The sequence below is a fragment of the Phalaenopsis equestris genome, unplaced genomic scaffold (assembly GCF_001263595.1).
Source record: "Phalaenopsis equestris unplaced genomic scaffold, ASM126359v1 Scaffold000402, whole genome shotgun sequence".
In the NCBI taxonomy this organism is placed as follows: domain Eukaryota; kingdom Viridiplantae; phylum Streptophyta; class Magnoliopsida; order Asparagales; family Orchidaceae; genus Phalaenopsis; species Phalaenopsis equestris.
In genome coordinates, this window is record NW_018164844.1 from 1,078,271 (window position 1) to 1,093,709 (window position 15,439).

The 15,439-nt window shown below is 35.1% G+C and overlaps 1 protein-coding gene across 8 annotated transcripts in view; it reads right to left on the reverse strand.

The window, feature by feature from the left end:
- Positions 1-659: 659 nt before the first annotated feature.
- The window catches only part of LOC110026848, a 54,466-nt gene continuing 39,686 nt past the window's right edge, over positions 660-15,439 (reverse strand). For 5 of the 8 annotated variants that reach the window (XR_002294263.1, XR_002294256.1, XR_002294262.1 and 2 more), the window contains 3 exons: positions 12,625-12,714; positions 3,157-3,295; positions 660-1,307 (listed from right to left, as the gene is read on the reverse strand). The gene's annotated coding sequence lies outside the window, so the exon portion shown is untranslated. Of the gene's footprint in view, positions 1,308-3,156; positions 3,296-12,624; positions 12,715-15,439 lie in introns of those variants that run through there. The other 3 variants (XR_002294258.1, XR_002294257.1, XR_002294259.1) reach the window with 1 other exon arrangement.

Genomic DNA, 15,439 nt, shown 5'->3' on the forward strand with positions numbered 1-15,439 from the left:
TTTTGAAACAACTAAAATACATTTCGGTGTTTTTGATGTTATGAAACATGCCTCATGTGTTTTAAAAAGAAAATAAATAATAAATAAATAATGAATAAGTAAACAATATTTTTTTGTTGTTTTTTTTTTTGTTTTGTTTTCAAAAACATAAAACAAAAAATAGAAAGTGATCTCAAACAGAGCATAAGTAAATTATAATCTAAGACCAAACTAATATCTTTAAACACAATCAATTTTATGAATCTAACTATGATTTATGTTGTCCTAATCTAATAGATAATAAGTAATCCAATAAATATTTATTCTATTGCAAATTTAAGAAATTAAATTTAACTAACTTGAGTAGAGTATATAAAATAACTACTTCTCAAAAAACTAATGAAGGGGGAGGAGGAGAAGATGAAGAATATAAAGAAGACGAAAAAACAAAGAGATAAAAAGAAGATAGCATAGCATTTAGGTTTACTCAATTAATGGAGAAAAAGAGTGAGAAGAGAAATAACTATATTGCACTTTCGATTGAAAAAGTTCTTATGACTAGTGATACTCGAAATTGCTTCGAAGCTAACGGAAAGCTAACAAGTATACGTATCGTTCAAGTAATATACAAAATTAGAGTATGTATCAATCCCACAAGAAAACTAATCAATTTTCTCATCCAGTGTTCTAATTTACTAAACATCTAAGTCTTGTTTGAAGTATTTTTGTAATAAAGAAAGCCAACATATAAAATAAGTACAGGAAATTAAACCAGATAATCCATGCCCTGATTTACTCCTCGATTATATCCTTGAAACACAAGCACTCCACATGATCTCCCTCATACAAGCACTCTAATATCTCACCCTCTCCAACTCACCAAAACAGACAAAAAATAAAATAAAAACCGCTAGGAAATTCTCTCCTGAAAAAATTTAAGAAGAAAACTCTAGGGAACACAAAAAAGAAGGCTTTTCTAAGCTTAAAGAGGAACTTGTAGAGCCAGAAGTGTTTCTAGAGCTTCAATGCATGCGCTTATATAATCCGGGCCTCAAAAATTGCCTCAAAACCAGTCAAATTCAGTAAATCGCGGAACTAGGCGTACTCATTGCCACTACCCAAAACGGGCATGTCGCTTTCTCTGTGGGAAGGCATAAGCATAACGCCTACTTAGCGCGAGGGTGCCACCTCCTCTGTTGAGCAATGCGGGCATGCCACCTAAGACGCAGGAGTGCCAAGCCAACATCTCAAACCAATCCTCACAACAGGCGTGGTGGTGTCATGGCTTCTTTATCCATTTTACCTTCTTAGGGCTTAACACCTACATCCTGTAAAACACAATCAACACACCTTCCACAAATGTAAAATCATCATAATCAAGCAATAAAACATAGAATTAATCACAAAAAAACATCAAATTTTAGCTTCGCATCAGCTAGGACATCAGAAGAAAAGATTAAGGCTCAATTGAAGGGACCTAATGACTACAGCAGACAGAAGGGATGTAATGTCATAAGCTTTAAGGTTTGTTAAATCCAAGGCAACTGGATGTGGTAGGCATGACATTTGGACGTCAATTAAGGGTTGAAGTAGCCCATGTTATGGCAAGTAGCAAGATAGAGCGACTTGCGGGCAAAGGATTCAAATAAGAAGTTCAAGCGGTTTGATTTAGTGCATATTATCATCCTAGAAAAAAAATGGGCTCTAAATCTAGACCTTTATTTTGAAATAGATGGGGTACTTAGTGATCATCTTTTCTTTAATCTTTGATCTTTTTCTCATTTAATTTGGTTCCTCCAAAGTACTTTAACCAAAGAAATAGATAGGCGGTTAAATTGTCAAATCTCATGTTTCAAAAAAAACTTCAATCATTCCTCATAACTCAAAATCTTCTTGCATCACCAAGAGCGCAAGTTGAATTATTTAAAAATCATCATGCACATAATATCATGGAAGATAGACGTGAAAAATATTATGCACTCCAATAAGTCTTAGAGGAATGACCAAATAAATAGAATCTAACAACTCTCTTGATCATTCAAAAGGTTCAATGAAACAGGTTTAAAGTTTTCCACTATTGCCTAATCTTATAACTATATGAAAAATTTTGAACAAAAAATATAATCTTCTAATTTGAATTTAATCTCTCTATGCATGGGGTCAAAACACTTTTATGGCGCTCTTAATCTAAATGCAATCATTTTCAAATCTGATAAATTAACCAGTTGAGGTGCACATAAGTTTCCTCTCGCCAACCTCAAACTAACATAAAGTAGATCCATGCTCCATCCATGAAGAGCCTCATAAGATGTCAAGTCAGTATTAGCTTGAAAACTATCATTGTAGGTGAATTTTATAAATGGAATGTAAACTTCCTAGCTACCTCCAAAGTCAAGAATAAAAACTCTCAATAAATCTTAAAACATTTGAATGGTACGCTCTGACTAATCATTTGCCTAAGAATGAAACATAGTACTAAATTCTAATCTTGCATCTAAAACCTATTGTACTTTCTTCCATGATATAAAAGTAAGCCTCGCATCGCAATCAGACAGTAATAATTAGAATTCAGTGCAGATGAACAATATTATCCACAGTAATTTTTTACTAGCGTCTTCAAAAAAAAAAAAAAAGAAAAATCCATTTGATTGATATAAAATAAGAGGTTTTGGTGAGTCTATCAACCAAAAACTAAATTGTATCATAACCTTATTTTAATCAAGAAAACCAACTACAAAATTTACTGGGATTTTGCTCTCACTTCTATTCTGAAATAGAAAAATGTTGTAACAGATTACTGTCTTTGATGTACAACATTAACCATCAGATTAGTTAAATAGTGATGGACGAAGTTTGCCACATCATTTTTATATTAGGCCACCAAAAAAGCTTCCTAAATCTTAATACATCTTAATGCTCCTTCGAAGAACTAAAAATAGGTTGTGCAATTCTGTAAGTATCTCCTATCAAAGTCTAATAAGATCTAGAATATAACTAATCTTTCAATCACAATGTGCGCATGTGATTCATGATAAACTTGGGTTTCAGTTCATTCTCAACATGCTCTAAAAGTTGTATAAATTCATCTTCTTCAATAACAGTTGCATGAATATGATCTACTATTATTGGCCAAATAATTATGTGATATATGATAAAATTTCATTCTGGAGTTGCTACCTCAAATTGAAGTTGCACCATCTCAAGAATTAATTATTACTCCCGAGCGATCATCCAAGTTGCATAGGCAGAAATTTTTTTTTGCTCAAATCATCTGATACCACTCTATCGCACCACAAGTCTGAAAGGTGATCCACTCCTGCAACAGAAGACGTGGTAAAAGGCAGAACCTCAGCTCTTAAAATAATTTTTTGAGGTCAAAACTGCTTCCTACATGCTTTGTACTCATAAGAAATACAATTAATTATAAATAATAAAGATAAACAAAGTAAAATTAAAAATTGCATATTGTATTATCCGCGTCCATATCCCTAACACAATAAAGAAGCAATAAAATGCCTAATATTAAAAAAAAAAAAAAGTGTCCGCATCCATATCCCTAACACAATGAAGAAGCAATAAAATGCCTAATATTAAAAAAAAAGTGTAAGCAACAACTATATAAGTAAAAGTATCCAAACCTGGCAACAATAGAAGTAGAGCTACTGCATAAAAATAGCAAACGAAATCGTATTGCTAAAATATTTACTTCAATAGTTATGGCCGACCGAGCGACCTCATTGAATATATTATGAGAAAAATTTAAAGGTCAGTTTAAAAATTCAAACTCAGCAAATAACTCCAATTTATATAAATAATAAAGTATTTGAAGTGCAGCATGAACAATAAAAATTGTGTGATTCACTATATAATAAGAGTATAATAGATATCATCAAAGTATCAAGTTAGATTAATAACATACTACATAAATGCAAAAGATGAACTATTTTAATATAACTTTTAAAATTTTGATATCGAGATCATTGGCATGAAAATTATAAATAATGCATTTTTAATCTAACATTTTGATGTGCAACCATACAGGTATAATCAAACATATCTAAATATCACTAATTAGTAATTTCTCATTTTAGTATAAATGAATTTATCTATCTAAGACTAATTTCTTAAAACATTCTGAAACTAGAAAGGTAAACAACAACACATGAAAATTTAATAGTTTTCAATAGAGTGGTCACTTTGTGACCTAGTTAGCTAATAACTAAGAGAATTTTACCACATTTATACCACCACATATAAGCATATATTATTTAGATATCATAATCAAGTTTTAATAAATTTTTTTACAAATAATATGACCAGTGTTATTTATATATCGAAACATGAGTGGAAAAAAAAATTTATTCCATTTAACGAAGATAACATGCATTAAAAAAATAGATCTTGTGAATACAAGAATCAACTGAACATACATGAGTTTATGTGCTATTATATCAAGGCAAAGCTACATATACAGCTCGTTATTTCATTATGAATAATAAAAGAGATATATTGGTGTGACAAGTAAATGATAACAAATGCAACATTGACAGCCTATTAAATATCTGGGAATGTGATATTAGTGTCAATGATAATAGCCCTAACAAAGTTGTATTTCCTTATCACATAAGAAATCATAGTTACTTGGGCTGCAAGGTTTGAACCACGCTCCTAAAAAATCCAGCTAAATAATACCAAATGAGAATTAACTTGAAAGACCTAAATAATTTTTACCTTCAATCAATCACAAATGCACAAAAAAAGCCATTTAAAATTCATATTTAATTAAAATATGTGCGATTTAACCAACTTAGGTTACCTTAGGTCTGAGTTAGTTTAATTGTTTTTAAAAAATTAAATCTACAATTATAACTAAATTACAATCTAGTATAAATATATTATCTAAACACTAAAATTTCATGAATGTAGCCCACATTTATATTAACTTAATCCGTCAAAATATATGTAATCAAATAAACAACTATTTTACTCTAAATTAATGAAATTAACTAACATTATCAACTTAATTGGAGTGGGCGAATTGATAAGAAATCAAAGAAATAAAGAAGAGATAGTAAAAGAGGAAGAAGGTGAACAACATAAGGTTTGACAGACTTATAGGTTTGATTGTGATATAAGTTATAGCTGTTTAGCAAGATGACAATTTTTCAATAGATAATCCTTCGTATTTTTGCTAGTGAATAGGAATTTATTTTTGAAAGAAAGTAAAATTTGGGTGTCTCGGGCGATAATACAAAATTTAGACGTTGCAATTATTATTTGAAATATGTTTGAAATTGAAATAGATCAGATTTTGGTTGATACACAATCTATTATTTGTGTATGAATCTTACTTGGGGGATCATTTTGTAAAAAAATAGAGTATAGAACACATATCTGCTCTGCCAATCATCCTCCATGAGTTCAAGTCATAAAAGTAATATATTAGATGAAAATTTAGCAAAGCAACTTATTTCAAATGAATTTATTGATTGATTAAAAAGTTGTCATTTAGGTTATATTGTAAAAGCACTAGTCAAATTTCAGACTTCTGAGAGAATAAGAATCATTTCCACTACTTTTTATAATAGCTCATTTGCAATCCAATCATTATAATTTTCGTAACATGAGTCGTAATTATAAACATATTTTCATCTCCTATCATAAGACTTAATAGTCTCAAGCATACTATCAAAGTAATATTTGTCTTCTCATTTGTAATTAGAGCATAAGAAAATTTTTCTTTTTGAACAATCCAGCTTATTTGGATAATGCAATGCGAGGCTATCCAGGGTCACGCCCGGTTGACGGCGTGGCTTTACGCCGGTCTAGCTCCCCCTTGCTAGACCGGACCGGTCCAATATATTAAAATGCCAATCATTTTATTCACTCGCCCTCCTCCCCATCCCGCATCGGACGCTCCCCTCGCCTCCTTTCCTGTGCCCTAATCTCAGGCGGCCGCTGCTCCTAACCGTTGCACGCCTCTTCAAAGGCACTTCCTTCTCTTCTCTCCTCCTTACTTCCTAGGTGGTCTCCTTTCTTCCCTATTTATACAAGTTCTTTCTCAGGTCTAAGCAGTGATTTTTTGTTTGTGATTTTAGGTTTGCTCCTGATGTTTCCCTCTTTCGAGAGGGTTGTATCCTTTGGCAATGTAGCGCTCCAGCTGTATCCCGCCAAGGTGGTGTGCATCTCCGCTCCACTCCCTCCTCCCGGCGTCATCCGTCCTCCAGTACAGTCCCTCCGCTGCTCACGCAGCAACTCCAAGTTCTTCCCTGCTCTCCTCTAGTTGCTGCCTTCCATCCCGGCGCCTCCCCCGTTCGTTGCCTGTTAAATTTGGAGCTTGTTCCCGCCAACTTCACCTCATGTGACCTTCCCACGCATCCCCGCTTCTTCCCACGCGTGCCCGCGTTCCCGCATTCCTTCACGCGATCCCGCGTTCCCACTCTCCTCTCTCTGATTCACGATCCAAACCTTCCAAAATGGGTTGTATTGGAAGCCTTTAAAGTCTCGGCTGAAATTGAAGCAGGCAAGTGAACATCCCAACCTCACCACCTCTTCGGCTAAAGTGTACAGGGAAAAAGGAATAAAAACAAAAGGCTGCTCCATCCCCCTTTTGTTTTCTTCATTTTTCTGGCTTAAGGAACAGAAAAAGAGTTTTTGCTTTTCCCTTATTCTTCTTCACGTGGCTTTGGTAGAGAGAGAGAGGAGAGAGAGAGAAGAGAGAGAAGAAATTTTCTGTAAATGTCGAGACGATCGACGAGTCTACTCTTCGAGCAATAAAATCCTCTAAAACTTCGTGAACGTAGGCAATTTGTCGAACCACTTAAATCTGTGTTTTTTTATTTTTTATTTTTTTTTGCGAATTTTTTTCAATCCGGGTTTTAGCTTTCTCGAATCATTTTTCACAACAATTGGTATCAAAGTCGTGGTTTGGATCTGAGGAAGAATGATGGTTGGAGAAGAAGTGAAGATTTCATGGATCGGGAAGTTCGATGACACAGATTTTGATTACTAGAGGATGCAAATAAATGACTTCCTCTATAGAAAAAAATTTCATCTTCCGTTATTGGGGAAAAGACCGAAAAAGATGAATGAGGCTGAATGAAATTTGTTGGAACGACAAGTTCTGGGGGTTATTCGATTGACAATGTCGAGGTTTGTTGCAAACGTCGTCAAGGAAAAGACTACTACAGATCTCATGATAGCCCTGTCAGGTATGTATGTAAAGCCGTCGACGAATAACAAGGTATATTTGATGAAAAAAGTTATTTAATTTAAAGATAGCGGAAGGTACGTCTGTTGTACAACACTTGAATGATTTTAATACTATCACAAATCAATTATTATCGTCTGTGAAAATTGAATTTGATGTGAAAATTGAATTTGATGATGAGATACGTACACTGATTTTATTGGTTTCATTGTCAATAGTTAGAAAGCCGTGAGGATAGCTGTCAGTAATTCTACAGGTAAATCTAAATTGAAATATGATGATATTCGTAATTTGATTTTAACTGAGGAGGTGCGCATGAAAGATTCTGGCGAGAACTTGGGTTCAAGTTCATCATTATATGTTGATTCCAAAGGGAGATCATAGGATAGGAACTCAAACAAAGAAAGATTAAAATCAAAGCACAGAGGTAGAAGCAAGTCAAGGTCTGGTAAACAAGCAACTTGCTAGAATTGTGGCAAAACTGACCACATAAAAAGGAATGCACTACTACTGGTAGTTCATAGTTTTGTTGATGACTGGATAATGGATTCATGGGCTTCTTTTCATACAACTTTCTACCGGGAATTAATGCAAAATTATGTTACAAGTGACTTTGGTAAATTCGACCTGGCAGATTGAGAAGCTTTGAATGTCGTAGGAATTGAAGACAATGACATTGCACTTCCAGACAACAAGTGAACTCTGCAAAAGGTCAGACATATTCCTGAACTGAAGAAGAATATTATTTCTGTTAGGCGACTTGATGAGTTTGTGCATGAAGTAGTATTCTCGGATAGCACCTGGAAGGTTACTCAAGAAGCACTGGTACTGGCTCAGGTTAAGAAAAAAAGTATGATATATAAAACTACTGGATCAATTAACAGTGTTGATACTACCAATGCAGAGAGCACAACAGAGTTGTGGCATTGCAAACTTGGCCACATGAATTAGAGGGATATGAAAGAACTTCAACTCAGAGGCAAGTTACCAGAACTGAAGTCAGTTGATCTCAACATGTGTGAGAGTTGAATTATGAGGAAACAAAAAAATATGAGTTTCTTGAAAAGTGATAGAACGCCAAAGACCGAAAAACTGGATCTTGTACACACGGATGTATGGGGACCTTCTCCAGTAGCATCTCTTGTAGGCTCTCGTTACTATTTCACATGCATTGATGATCATAGCAGAAAGGTATGGATTTATCTCTTAAAGCATAAATCTGATATATTTAATGTGCTCACGACTTGGAAGGTCATGATTGAGACAGAGAAAGGTTCAAAACTGAAATGTCTGAGGTCTGATAATAATGGTGAGTACATTGATAGTGGGTTCAAGGAGTATTGTGCAACTCAAGGTATCAGAATGGAGAAAACCAAACCATTCCAGGGACACCACACCAGGGACACCACAACAAAATGATGTTGCAGAGCACATGAACAAGAACATTAATGAGCGAGCTAGAAGCATGAGATTGCACGTTGGACTACCACCTATTTTCTAGGCAAAAACGGTCAGCACTGCAGTTTATTTGATAACAGGAGATCATTTGTTCCATTACATTGTGAATTGCCTAAAAAGGACTGGAGTGGGAAAGAAGTCAAATTCTCTCACCTTAAAATTTTTTGTTGTCTTTCTTATATTCTAATTAATCTTGATTATCTAAGAAAACATGAGAATAAGTCAAAGAAGTGTTATTTCATTGGCTATGGAGAAGAGACATTTGGATATCGTTTCTGGGATGATCAGGATTGGAAGATCATAAGAAGCAGAATCTGAGACAAGATCAATACAAATTCTAAAATAGTACCGCAGGAATCTGAGTTGGTAAGGTTTGATGATTTACCAGAGGTCACAGTGCAGGACAGAGATGCAAGTGACGAGGAGAGTGGGTTCGAGGCACCCATTCCTATTATTCTGCTGTCAGTTTCAGAGTAGTCTACCCCTACAGGTACAGTTAGCATATCAGAAAGAACTAGATGTTCTCCACAGCGTTACCCACCAACTTTGAACTACATCCTGCTAACAGATAGTGAAGAACCACAGAGCTATGAAGAAAACTTGGCAGATAAAAATTCTAGCAAGTTGGAGTTGTCCATGGAGGAGATGAATTCCCTATTGGGAAATCAGACATGGGATCTGACAAAACATCCACCAGGAAAGAAGGTATAGCACAACAAGTGGGTGCAACGGATGAAGACTAAGTTTGATGGCAGTAAGAGGTACAAGGTCAGACTTGTTCTAAAAGGCTTTCGGCAGAGACGGGGTATTCACTAATCTAAGAACTCTTCTCCTGTGGAGAAGATCACAACCATCAAGATGGTATTGGCTATAGTTGTTTCTGAAGATCTATTCATTGAGCAGTTAGAGGTGACGACAGCTTTTTTTCATGGAGATCTTGAAGAAGACATCTACATGCACCAACCTGAAATGTTCGTGGTACAGTGAAAGGAAGATTCAGTTTGCAGACTGAAAAAGAACTTATATGGCTTGAATCAAACTCCTAGACAACTGTAAAGGAAGTTTGATAATTTCATGCAAAATGCAAGACACAACAGATGTCAAGCAGATCACTGTTGTTATGTCAGGCACTTTGATAATTCTTATATCATCCTGTTGCTATATGTGGATGATATGCTTATTGCAGGGGCCAATATTGATGAAAATAATAATCTGAAGAGACGGATGTCAGAGCACTTTATAATAAAGGATTTGGGAGCGGCAAAACAAATCCTTAGCATGAGGATTGTCAGAGGCAGAATCAGAGGCACGTTGAGGCTTTCACGGGCTGAATATGTGAAAATTATGCTTAGCAAGTTCAACATGGATAAGGCCAGAGTAGTTGGCACACCTTTGGGGAGTCAGTCACTCAAGTCAGAGGAGAAACAAGACTACATGAGTAAGGTTTCTTACGCTTCAGCTATTGATTCACTTATGTATGTTATGGTTTGCACAAGACCGGATATTGTTTGTGCAGTGGGAGTTGTGAGCAGATAAATGAGTAATCCAAAGAAGGAATATTAGGAAGCTATGAAATAGATCTTAAGATACCTAAGAGACTCCTCAAAAACCTGCTTGTGTTTCTCAGGAAATAGCTTGGAGGTACAAGACTTTGTCAATGCAGATTTAGCTGGAAACATTGACAGTAGAAAAAGTATTACATGTTATGTTTATACTCATGGTGGTACTGCAGAGTCATGGGGCTCAAAACTACAGAAAACAGTTTCGTTGTCCACTACAGAAGCTGAGTACATTGCAGTGTCAAAGGCTGCAAATAAGATGATATGGCTAAAAATTTTCTTAGAAGAATTGGGTATAGAGGTTCAAAATGGCACTCTCTACAGTGATAGTCAGAGCGTCATATTCCTTGCCAGGAATTCAGTATTTCAATCCAGAACCAAGTACATTCAGATTAGATATCACTTCATTTGATCTTTGTTAGATGACATACAATTGCAATTTGAGAAAATTTGTGGAAACAAGAACCCTGTTGATAAGTTGACTAAGAGTGTTACGCTTGAGAACCTAAAGTTGTGCTCTACAATTGGTCTTCTAGCCTGAAGACAAGAGCTTTGAGTTGCAGAAGTGGAGGATATCACGTTTGAAAAAAAGAGCGACGCAACCAGTGAATGGCGCAGTCAGTGTCCTATTCTCCAAATGGGAGAATTATTGGATTTGGAACCTATTCCCGCTAACTCCACCTCATGCGGCATTCTTCCCACGCATTTCCGCTTCCTCCACGCATTCCCACTTTCCTTCACGCGGTCCCGTGTTGTCGCTCTCCTCTTGCTGATCCAAAATGGGTCAAATTGAAAGCCTTTAAAGTCTCGACCGAAATTGAAGCAGGCAAGTGAAAATCCCAACCTCACCACCTCTTCGGCTGAAGTGTACAGGAAAAAAAGAAAGAAAACAGAAGGCTGCTCCTTCCCCCTTTTTGTTCACTTCGTTTTTCTAGCTTATCGAATAGAAAAGAGTTTTTTTTTCCCTTATTCTTCTTCACATGGTTTTGGGAGAGAGAGAGAGAGAAAAGGTGAGGAGAGAGAGAGGAAAAGAAATAGAAAATTTTCTATAAACGTTTAGGCGACCGACTGGTTTAATCCTCGAGCAATAAAATCCTCTGCAACTTCGTGGACGTAAGCAATTTGCCGAACCACGTAAATCTGTGTTTTTTTTTTCAAATTTTTCTCGATCCAGTTTTTGCTTTCTTGAATCGTTTTTCACAACATTGTCGTCCCACCAGAACTTCCTGAACGCCATTCCAGCCATCATAATCCCACCCGTCAACCCCTTTCCAGCGAGTTGCAGCACCAGTCGCCCCCTCCCAACTCCCCTCTAGTTTTGACAGGCGCTTTGATGTCCCCTAAACACCGTCGACACTTCCTCAGCCCCTCCGATCGAGTTCCACCACCACATCACCGTTGTCCAGGACTGTTTTTGATTTGCTCTTAAGCTTATTTTCTACAATCACTATTTTGTTTTACTATTTGTGTGTTCGTTTTGATGTTTACGTATTCATGTTTTCTATTTGGAGTCCTCATTCATCCATAATTTTCATTTTGAGGTTTATTTCCAATGGTGGAGGTGCCAACTTCGTGGCAAAGGCCACTATCTACTTTCTAGGACCCTTCATTAATATTTTCACCACCCTTGTTAGAGAGTGATTTTCGATGTTGGTACATGATTCATTGACATGAAAAAGTCTCAATGTCGAAGAATCTGTAAGCATCATAGGGTTGAACCAGAATGACACTTTCTGTCGCCTTGAAAATTAGAATGAGAGGTGATAAAAATGATAAATAGAAGATTTTATGATTTGATATTATTTCCTTATTCTATGTAAAAATACAGAAGAAAAATTCTATACAAGTGAAGAATTAACTATCAATGAAAGAAACAAATATGAAAATCAATTTTTAAATTTAGAATCCTAAATTCACTACAAAAAATAAATAGAATGCTGCTTTCCACGGATCATTAGATTATTATAAATAGAAAGGTGCCATCCATAAATTACTACTGTCATAAATGAAAAGCTGTTGTCCAAATATTTTTGGGTTATTATCAAAATAAGTCGGTCACCTATTTAAAATTATTTCAACAAATTTTCAAACTGTCCCCCACTGCATAACTTCTTAGCTCAAATAATGATAATTAATTATAAGAATTTATTCAAATAGTCAAAAACATGAATTTCATGCAATGATTATCAGTATGAAAAAACTCCTTTTCGTTTAAGAAGAATGCGAAAACGAACAAATCATATGATAGCAGTACACATGAGTGATTTCCCATAACAAGCACATAGAAAACAACCTATCAAAAGGAGAGTGAGCTGATTTTTAACTTGAGATTAAACTGTCATCAAATTGTGGTGTTAATAACCCAATGCGCCGAATAGAAGAACTGTTATTTAAACTGGAATAAGATGAGAACAATACCGGCGTTTAGTGGTTAGCTTCGAGCGAACAAATACTGTAGTACATAGAGTTTTGCAATTCCTTTGCCAAGCTGCTCCGTTTTAAATTTAACTGGAAAATATTATAGAAAGAGAGCAAAACCAAGGAATTAATATTAGATTCATAAAATAAACTCAATTCATTTATTTGAAAATTGAATTTACATCATAAATCCTTTGAATTTCTAATTTATAAGCATTACTTTAAATGTGTTCCATAACTTTTTGGAAAATTTACATACATATCACACAATTCTTATGTATTTACATATCTAACGTCTAAACTTACATATTTACATGCATAACACATTGGTGTAATAAACCTATGCATGAAAAGGTGTATTTCACTTTTAAGAAGTAGGTTATAGTGGTATTTTTTGATGTGATAATAAAGATTTGAGTGTTGTGCACGTAAATATGAAAGTTTGAGTGTTAGATATGTAAATATATAAGAGTTGTGTGGTATGCATGTAAATGCCCCTTGCATTAAACTTCTTACAGCTTCTGGATAAAGCGTTTTTGAAACTAAGCCCAGAGAGTTCCTTTTTATTTCTTTTACTACAACGGGATTCCGGTTGCTTTCTCAAGATGGCTCTGACCCTTTTTATTTAAAGTATAACTAAAAAATATTCTATAAAAATCCTAAACCTTATACCTAAAATTCTAAGTCCTGCAATCCAAGAACAGCAAATCACAAACCTCGAACCGGCGAAACATCTTCTTGACAATAGAGGTGTAAAAATGCACAACAACTTCTTCCAACACCAACATTTATGGTAAGCTTCATGTATTAGTTTGCCCATTTTATTCTAGAAAAAAGTTTCTGACCCATATGTATTGGTTGAAGGCTACTTTCTTCGTTCATATATTTATTGGGTCATAAATAATATCTCTTCTATCAAGAGTACAGTAATCCAGGCGCCTTGAAGCCCTAGGTAGGAGGAGAGTATAGAGAGACCGGAAAAGGGGTGCTAGCTATGCAGCGCCCAGGCGCCCTTTCAGGCAGATTGATAGTTTTGACGGTTCAATAGCATTATTTCACCAAGGAAGCGATAAATTTGCATACATCGAAACAAATGGGACACTCCTGGGTGAAAATTACTCTCTTTAAACTTGTAGAGTGTCCGAGAAAATTGTGAGGGTAGTTTGTGAGGGATTTCTATAGTGAGTTGTTTGTGTTATTCAGTAAAATTCAATGGAGAAAGAAAGAAGTCTAGTGCAGCCTTTCAAAGAGTAATTTTTCTAATTTTTTATTCCGAACTATTGTATTTGATTTGCTTTGGTGAATGAAATTTTCTTTTATCATTTCAAAGTATTTGTAACGCTAAGATTTTATTTTTCTCCTTTGAATTGGTATTCTAGGGGTTTAGTGATTACCTATGTTATGGTGATCTAAGAAGTTTGAATTATGGTGATGTTTTAACCTTGTGATCTTCATTTACTCTCAATCTGGCTAAGTTGATATAGTGAACTAAATAGTATTTTAGTTTTCAAATCTTCTTTGACAATCGAAAGGGGCTAAGGAGGAATGTTGTTCATAACCGGCACATTTAATATGATAACTTGGTTAAACCTAGATTTCCAAGTTCAGGGGAGAACTTTTCACTCGATAGAAATCTCACTACTTTTATTTAGGCCCTTTTTTTTGGGCAAAATTTAGGATATAGACTATTTAGTGACTTTAAAATTCACTTAAACTTTAACCTTTCAGGCTAAACTAAAGATTAGTAAGCTAGAAATTTGACTTAACTAAAACTAAATATGTTCCTCATGGGATCGTACAGACTCTTATTATGTATATTAATTAATCATGTATACTTGTGTGATTGTCGATGTTTCACAGCATTTCAAAAATTAATTTATTAGGATCGTTGTAGGAGAATGACATTAATTTACAATATTAGAGAATTTTAGTTAAACACTTAGAGTTTACACTTAAAACTTGTATTTTTATCTTTATTCAGTATATTATTTTGTGTGTATTTCATTTTTTTGTGTTGTTATTTACATAGTTAAAAACATTTACAAAAATATTACATCTAATTTTAATTGTGATAGTGTACTGATCAAAGGAAAATATATTGAGATTTTCATACCTATTTTACACTGTTTTTGATGATATTGCACTTTAAAGAAGGATATTTTTTATGTTTTGTTGCAGGTATGATTAATTATGGTCATTGGAGCAAAAAGATACAAAATCGTTGTAATTGGGAGCAAAAACGAGCAAGAAATGAAACTTTGTCCTGTCACCTTTCGATAAGTCTTTCGATGTTTAATCTATTTTACACTTCTTGCATATTTTTTAATGAGATTATACTTTAAAGGAAGGTTGTTTTCATGCTTATTTTGTAGGGCTATCTGTTAGGAACACAACGCAACTGAAATGGGGCGAAACAGAGCTAAAACGGAGCCAAACGGAGCGAAACGGTGGAGCTGCGCAGTCTGCTCGCCGACGGCGCCAAAACGGCACCGACAGAGAGATTTACCCGAGAAGACCGAAAAATGACAGAAAAGCTCGCCGACAGCGCCCGGGACGACTATGGTCCCTCGAGCCCACCGACAGCGCCCGAGACGAATATGGACCGACTTTTGGCGGTTATTGGCCGAAATTCAACGTATTTGGACGTTTTTTGAAAGGGTTCTTGTGGCAACTCTTCAAACTTCATCCCTACACTTTAAAAGAACGAATTTATGTTAGAAAAGGAGGATTTATGTGTGAGAGGAATGTTAGAAAAAGTGTGGAGAAAATTTAGGGTTTTTAGAATAGGAGTATTTAGGGTTTTTAGAATAGTTTT